Genomic DNA, 7901 nt, shown 5'->3' on the forward strand with positions numbered 1-7901 from the left:
GACTGTAACATTAGTGGTGGTGACCCGACTCTGACATTAGTGGTAGTGACCCGACTCTAACATTAGTGGTGGTGACCCGACTCTGACATTAGTGATGGTGACCCGACTCCATCATTAGTAGTGGTGACCCGACTCTAACATTAGTGGTGGTGACCCGACTCTAATATTAGTGGTGGTGACCCGACTCTGACATTAGTGGTGGTGAGCCGACTCTAAAATTAGTGGTAGTGACCCGAATCTAACATTAGTGGTGGTGACCCGACTCTAACATTTGTGGTGGTGACCCGAATCTGACATTAGTGGTGGTGACCCGACTCTAACATTAGTGGTGGTGACCCAACTCTTACATTAGTGGTGTTGACCCGACTCTAACATTAGTGGTGGTGACCCGACTCTAACATTTGTGCTGTTGACCCGACGCTACCATTAGTAGCGGTGTCCCAACTCTAACATTAGTGGTGGTGACCCGACTCTAACATTAGTGGTGGTGACCCATCTCTAACATTAGTGGTGGTGACCCGACTCTGACATTAGTGGTGGTGACCCGACTCTGACATTAGTGGTGGTCACCCGACACTAACATTAGTGGTGGTGACCCTTCTCTAACAATAGTGGTGGTGACTCGACTCTGACATTAGTGGTGGTGACCCGACTCTAACATTAGTGGTGGTGACCCGACTCTAACATTAGTGGTGGTGACCCGACTCTAACATTAGTGGTGGTGAACCGAATCTAACATGAGTGGAGGTGACCCGACTCTGACATTAATGATGGTGACCCAATTCTGACATTACTGGTGGTGACCCATCTCTAACATTAGTGGTGGTGACCCGACTCTGACATTAGTGGTGGTGACCCGACTCTGACATTAGTGGTGGTCACCCGACACTAACATTAGTGGTGGTGACCCTTCTCTAACAATAGTGGTGGTGACTCGACTCTGACATTAGTGGTGGTGACCCGACTCTAACATTAGTGGTGGTGACCCGACTCTAACATTAGTGGTGGTGACCCGACTCTAACATTAGTGGTGGTGAACCGAATCTAACATGAGTGGAGGTGACCCGACTCTGACATTAATGATGGTGACCCAATTCTGACATTACTGGTGGTGACCCGACTTTAACATTAGTGGTGGTGACGCGACTCTAAAATTAGTGGTGGTGACCCGACTCTGACATGAGTGGTGGTGACCCGACTCTAACATTAGTGGTGGTGACCCGGCTCTAACATTAGTGGTGGGGACCCGAATCTGACATCAGTGGTGGTGACCCGACTCTAACATTAGTGGTGGTCACCTTCTCTAACATTAGTGGTGGTGAACCGACTATGACATTAGTGGTGGTGACCCGACTCTGACATTAGTGGTGGTGACCCGACTCGAACATTAGTGATGGTGACCTGACTCTGACATTAGTGGTGGTGACCCGACTCTAACATTAGTGGTGGTGACCCGACACTAACATTAGTGGTGGGGACTCGACTCTGACATTAGTGGTGGTGACCCGACTCTAACATTAGTGGTGGTGACCCGACTCTAACATTAGTGGTGGTGACCCGACTCTGACATTAGTGGTGGTGATCCGACTCTGACATTAGTGGTGATGACCCGACTCTAACATTAGTGGTGGTGACCCGAATATAACATTAGAGGTGGCTACCCGACACTAACATTAGTGGTGGTGACCCGACGCTGACATTAGTGGTGGTAACCCGACTCTAACATTAGTGGTGGTGACCCGACTCTAACATTAGTGCTGGAGATCCAACTCTAACATTAGTGGTGGTGACCTGACTCTGACATTAGTGGTGGTGACCCGACTCTGATGAGTGGTGGTGACCCGACTCTAACATTAGTGGTGGTTACCCGACTCTAACATAAGTGGTGGTGACCCGACTGTAACATTAGTGGTGGTGACCCGACTGTAACATTAGTGGAGGTGACCCGACTCTGACATTAGTGGTGGTGACCCGACACTAACATTAGTGGTGGTGACCCGAATCTGACATTAGTGGTGGTGACCCGACGATAACATTTGTGATGGTGACCCGACTCTGACATTACTGGTGGTGACCCGACTCTAACATTAGTGGTGGTGACCCGACTCTAACATTAGTGGTGGTGACCCTTCTCTAACATTAGTGGTGGTGAGCCGACTCTGACATTAGTGGTGGTGACCCGACTCTAAAATTAGTGGTGGTGACCCGACTATAACATTAGTGGCGGTGGCCTGACACTGACATTAGTGGGGGTGACCCGACTCTAACATTAGTGGTGGTGACCCGACTGTCACATTAGTGGTGGTGACCCGACTCTAACATTAGTGGTTGTGAACCGAATCTACCATTAGTGGAGGTGACCCGACTCTGACATTAGTGGTGGTGACCCGACTCTAACATTAGTGCTGGTGACCCGAATATAACATTAGTGGTGGCTACCCGACACTAACATTAGTGGTGGTGACCCGACGCTGACATTAGTGGTGGTGACCCGACTCTAACATTAGTGGTGGTGACCCGACTCTGACATTAGTGGTGGTAAACCGACTCTAACATTAGTGCTGGAGACCCAACTCTAACATTAGTGGTGGTGACCCGACTCTAACATTAGTGGTGGTGACCTGACTCTGACATTAGTGGTGGTGACCCGACTCTGATTAGTGGTGGTGACCCGAATCTAACATTAGTGGTGGTGACCCGACTCTAACATAAGTGGTGGTGACCCGACTGTAACATTAGTGGTGGTAACCCGACTGTAACATTAGTGGTGGTGACCCGACTCTGACATTAGTGGTGGTGACCCGACTCTAACATTAGTGGTGGTGACACGACTCTAACATTAGTGGTGGTGAACCGAATCTATCATAAGTGGAGGTGACCCGACTCTGACATTAGTGGTGACCCGACTCTGACATTAGTGGTGGTGACCCGACTCTAACATTAGTGGTGGTGACCCGACTCTAACATTTGTGCTGTTGACCCGACTCTACCATTAGTAGCGGTGTCCCGACTCTAACATTAGTGGTGGTGACCCGACTCTAACATTAGTGGTGGTGACCCTTCTCTAACATTAGTGGTGGTGACCCGACTCTGACATTAGTGGTGGTGACCCGACTCTGACATTAGTGGTGGTGACCAGACACTAACATTAGTGGTGGTGACCCGACTCTAACATTAGTGGTGGTGACCCTTCTCTAACATTAGTGGTTGTGACTCGACTCTGACATTAGTGGTGGTGACCCGACTCTAACATTTGTGGTAGTGACCCGACTCTAACATTAGTGGTGGTGACCGGACTCTGACATTAGTGGTGGTGACCCGACTCTAACATTAGTGGTGGTGACACGACTCAAACATTAGTGGTGGTGAACCGAATCTATCATAAGTGGAGGTGACCCGACTCTGACATTAGTGGTGACCCGACTCTGACATTAGTGGTGGTGACCCGACTCTAACATTAGTGGTGGTGACCCTTCTCCAACATTAGTGGTGGTGAGCCGACTCTGACATTAGTGGTGGTGACCCGACTCTAAAATTAGTGGTGGTGACCCGACTATAACATTAGTGGCGGTGGCCTGACACTGACATTAGTGGGGGTGACCCGACTCTAACATTAGTGGTGGTGACCCGACTGTCACATTAGTGGTGGTGACCCGACTCTAACATTAGTGGTTGTGAACCGAATCTACCATTAGTGGAGGTGACCCGACTCTGACATTAGTGGTGGTGACCCGACTCTAACATTAGTGCTGGTGACCCGAATATAACATTAGTGGTGGCTACCCGACACTAACATTAGTGGTGGTGACCCGACGCTGACATTAGTGGTGGTGACCCGACTCTAACATTAGTGGTGGTGACCCGACTCTGACATTAGTGGTGGTAAACCGACTCTAACATTAGTGCTGGAGACCCAACTCTAACATTCGTGGTGGTGACCCGACTCTAACATTAGTGGTGGTGACCTGACTCTGACATTAGTGGTGGTGACCCGACTCTGATTAGTGGTGGTGACCCGAATCTAACATTAGTGGTGGTGACCCGACTCTAACATAAGTGGTGGTGACCCGACTGTAACATTAGTGGTGGTAACCCGACTGTAACATTAGTGGTGGTGACCCGACTCTGACATTAGTGGTAGTGACCCGACTCTAACATTAGTGGTGGTGACCCGACTCTGACATTAGTGATGGTGACCCGACTCCATCATTAGTAGTGGTGACCCGACTCTAACATTAGTGGTGGTGACCCGACTCTAATATTAGTGGTGGTGACCCGACTCTGACATTAGTGGTGGTGAGCCGACTCTAAAATTAGTGGTAGTGACCCGAATCTAACATTAGTGGTGGTGACCCGACTCTAACATTTGTGGTGGTGACCCGAATCTGACATTAGTGGTGGTGACCCGACTCTAACATTAGTGGTGGTGACCCAACTCTTACATTAGTGGTGTTGACCCGACTCTAACATTAGTGGTGGTGACCCGACTCTAACATTTGTGCTGTTGACCCGACGCTACCATTAGTAGCGGTGTCCCAACTCTAACATTAGTGGTGGTGACCCGACTCTAACATTAGTGGTGGTGACCCATCTCTAACATTAGTGGTGGTGACCCGACTCTGACATTAGTGGTGGTGACCCGACTCTGACATTAGTGGTGGTCACCCGACACTAACATTAGTGGTGGTGACCCTTCTCTAACAATAGTGGTGGTGACTCGACTCTGACATTAGTGGTGGTGACCCGACTCTAACATTAGTGGTGGTGACCCGACTCTAACATTAGTGGTGGTGACCCGACTCTAACATTAGTGGTGGTGAACCGAATCTAACATGAGTGGAGGTGACCCGACTCTGACATTAATGATGGTGACCCAATTCTGACATTACTGGTGGTGACCCATCTCTAACATTAGTGGTGGTGACCCGACTCTGACATTAGTGGTGGTGACCCGACTCTGACATTAGTGGTGGTCACCCGACACTAACATTAGTGGTGGTGACCCTTCTCTAACAATAGTGGTGGTGACTCGACTCTGACATTAGTGGTGGTGACCCGACTCTAACATTAGTGGTGGTGACCCGACTCTAACATTAGTGGTGGTGACCCGACTCTAACATTAGTGGTGGTGAACCGAATCTAACATGAGTGGAGGTGACCCGACTCTGACATTAATGATGGTGACCCAATTCTGACATTACTGGTGGTGACCCGACTTTAACATTAGTGGTGGTGACGCGACTCTAAAATTAGTGGTGGTGACCCGACTCTGACATGAGTGGTGGTGACCCGACTCTAACATTAGTGGTGGTGACCCGGCTCTAACATTAGTGGTGGGGACCCGAATCTGACATCAGTGGTGGTGACCCGACTCTAACATTAGTGGTGGTCACCTTCTCTAACATTAGTGGTGGTGAACCGACTATGACATTAGTGGTGGTGACCCGACTCTGACATTAGTGGTGGTGACCCGACTCGAACATTAGTGATGGTGACCTGACTCTGACATTAGTGGTGGTGACCCGACTCTAACATTAGTGGTGGTGACCCGACACTAACATTAGTGGTGGGGACTCGACTCTGACATTAGTGGTGGTGACCCGACTCTAACATTAGTGGTGGTGACCCGACTCTAACATTAGTGGTGGTGACCCGACTCTGACATTAGTGGTGGTGATCCGACTCTGACATTAGTGGTGATGACCCGACTCTAACATTAGTGGTGGTGACCCGAATATAACATTAGAGGTGGCTACCCGACACTAACATTAGTGGTGGTGACCCGACGCTGACATTAGTGGTGGTAACCCGACTCTAACATTAGTGGTGGTGACCCGACTCTAACATTAGTGCTGGAGATCCAACTCTAACATTAGTGGTGGTGACCTGACTCTGACATTAGTGGTGGTGACCCGACTCTGATGAGTGGTGGTGACCCGACTCTAACATTAGTGGTGGTTACCCGACTCTAACATAAGTGGTGGTGACCCGACTGTAACATTAGTGGTGGTGACCCGACTGTAACATTAGTGGAGGTGACCCGACTCTGACATTAGTGGTGGTGACCCGACACTAACATTAGTGGTGGTGACCCGAATCTGACATTAGTGGTGGTGACCCGACGATAACATTTGTGATGGTGACCCGACTCTGACATTACTGGTGGTGACCCGACTCTAACATTAGTGGTGGTGACCCGACTCTAACATTAGTGGTGGTGACCCTTCTCTAACATTAGTGGTGGTGAGCCGACTCTGACATTAGTGGTGGTGACCCGACTCTAAAATTAGTGGTGGTGACCCGACTATAACATTAGTGGCGGTGGCCTGACACTGACATTAGTGGGGGTGACCCGACTCTAACATTAGTGGTGGTGACCCGACTGTCACATTAGTGGTGGTGACCCGACTCTAACATTAGTGGTTGTGAACCGAATCTACCATTAGTGGAGGTGACCCGACTCTGACATTAGTGGTGGTGACCCGACTCTAACATTAGTGCTGGTGACCCGAATATAACATTAGTGGTGGCTACCCGACACTAACATTAGTGGTGGTGACCCGACGCTGACATTAGTGGTGGTGACCCGACTCTAACATTAGTGGTGGTGACCCGACTCTGACATTAGTGGTGGTAAACCGACTCTAACATTAGTGCTGGAGACCCAACTCTAACATTAGTGGTGGTGACCCGACTCTAACATTAGTGGTGGTGACCTGACTCTGACATTAGTGGTGGTGACCCGACTCTGATTAGTGGTGGTGACCCGAATCTAACATTAGTGGTGGTGACCCGACTCTAACATAAGTGGTGGTGACCCGACTGTAACATTAGTGGTGGTAACCCGACTGTAACATTAGTGGTGGTGACCCGACTCTGACATTAGTGGTAGTGACCCGACTCTAACATTAGTGGTGGTGACCCGACTCTGACATTAGTGATGGTGACCCGACTCCATCATTAGTAGTGGTGACCCGACTCTAACATTAGTGGTGGTGACCCGACTCTAATATTAGTGGTGGTGACCCGACTCTGACATTAGTGGTGGTGAGCCGACTCTAAAATTAGTGGTAGTGACCCGAATCTAACATTAGTGGTGGTGACCCGACTCTAACATTTGTGGTGGTGACCCGAATCTGACATTAGTGGTGGTGACCCGACTCTAACATTAGTGGTGGTGACCCAACTCTTACATTAGTGGTGTTGACCCGACTCTAACATTAGTGGTGGTGACCCGACTCTAACATTTGTGCTGTTGACCCGACGCTACCATTAGTAGCGGTGTCCCAACTCTAACATTAGTGGTGGTGACCCGACTCTAACATTAGTGGTGGTGACCCATCTCTAACATTAGTGGTGGTGACCCGACTCTGACATTAGTGGTGGTGACCCGACTCTGACATTAGTGGTGGTCACCCGACACTAACATTAGTGGTGGTGACCCTTCTCTAACAATAGTGGTGGTGACTCGACTCTGACATTAGTGGTGGTGACCCGACTCTAACATTAGTGGTGGTGACCCGACTCTAACATTAGTGGTGGTGACCCGACTCTAACATTAGTGGTGGTGAACCGAATCTAACATGAGTGGAGGTGACCCGACTCTGACATTAATGATGGTGACCCAATTCTGACATTACTGGTGGTGACCCATCTCTAACATTAGTGGTGGTGACCCGACTCTGACATTAGTGGTGGTGACCCGACTCTGACATTAGTGGTGGTCACCCGACACTAACATTAGTGGTGGTGACCCTTCTCTAACAATAGTGGTGGTGACTCGACTCTGACATTAGTGGTGGTGACCCGACTCTAACATTAGTGGTGGTGACCCGACTCTAACATTAGTGGTGGTGACCCGACTCTAACATTAGTGGTGGTGAACCGAATCTAACATGAGT

This window comes from Somniosus microcephalus, unplaced genomic scaffold (genome assembly GCF_052327205.1).
Source record: "Somniosus microcephalus isolate GS21.2 unplaced genomic scaffold, FLI_Smic_1.0 unresolved_chr2, whole genome shotgun sequence".
NCBI classification, from domain to species: domain Eukaryota; kingdom Metazoa; phylum Chordata; class Chondrichthyes; order Squaliformes; family Somniosidae; genus Somniosus; species Somniosus microcephalus.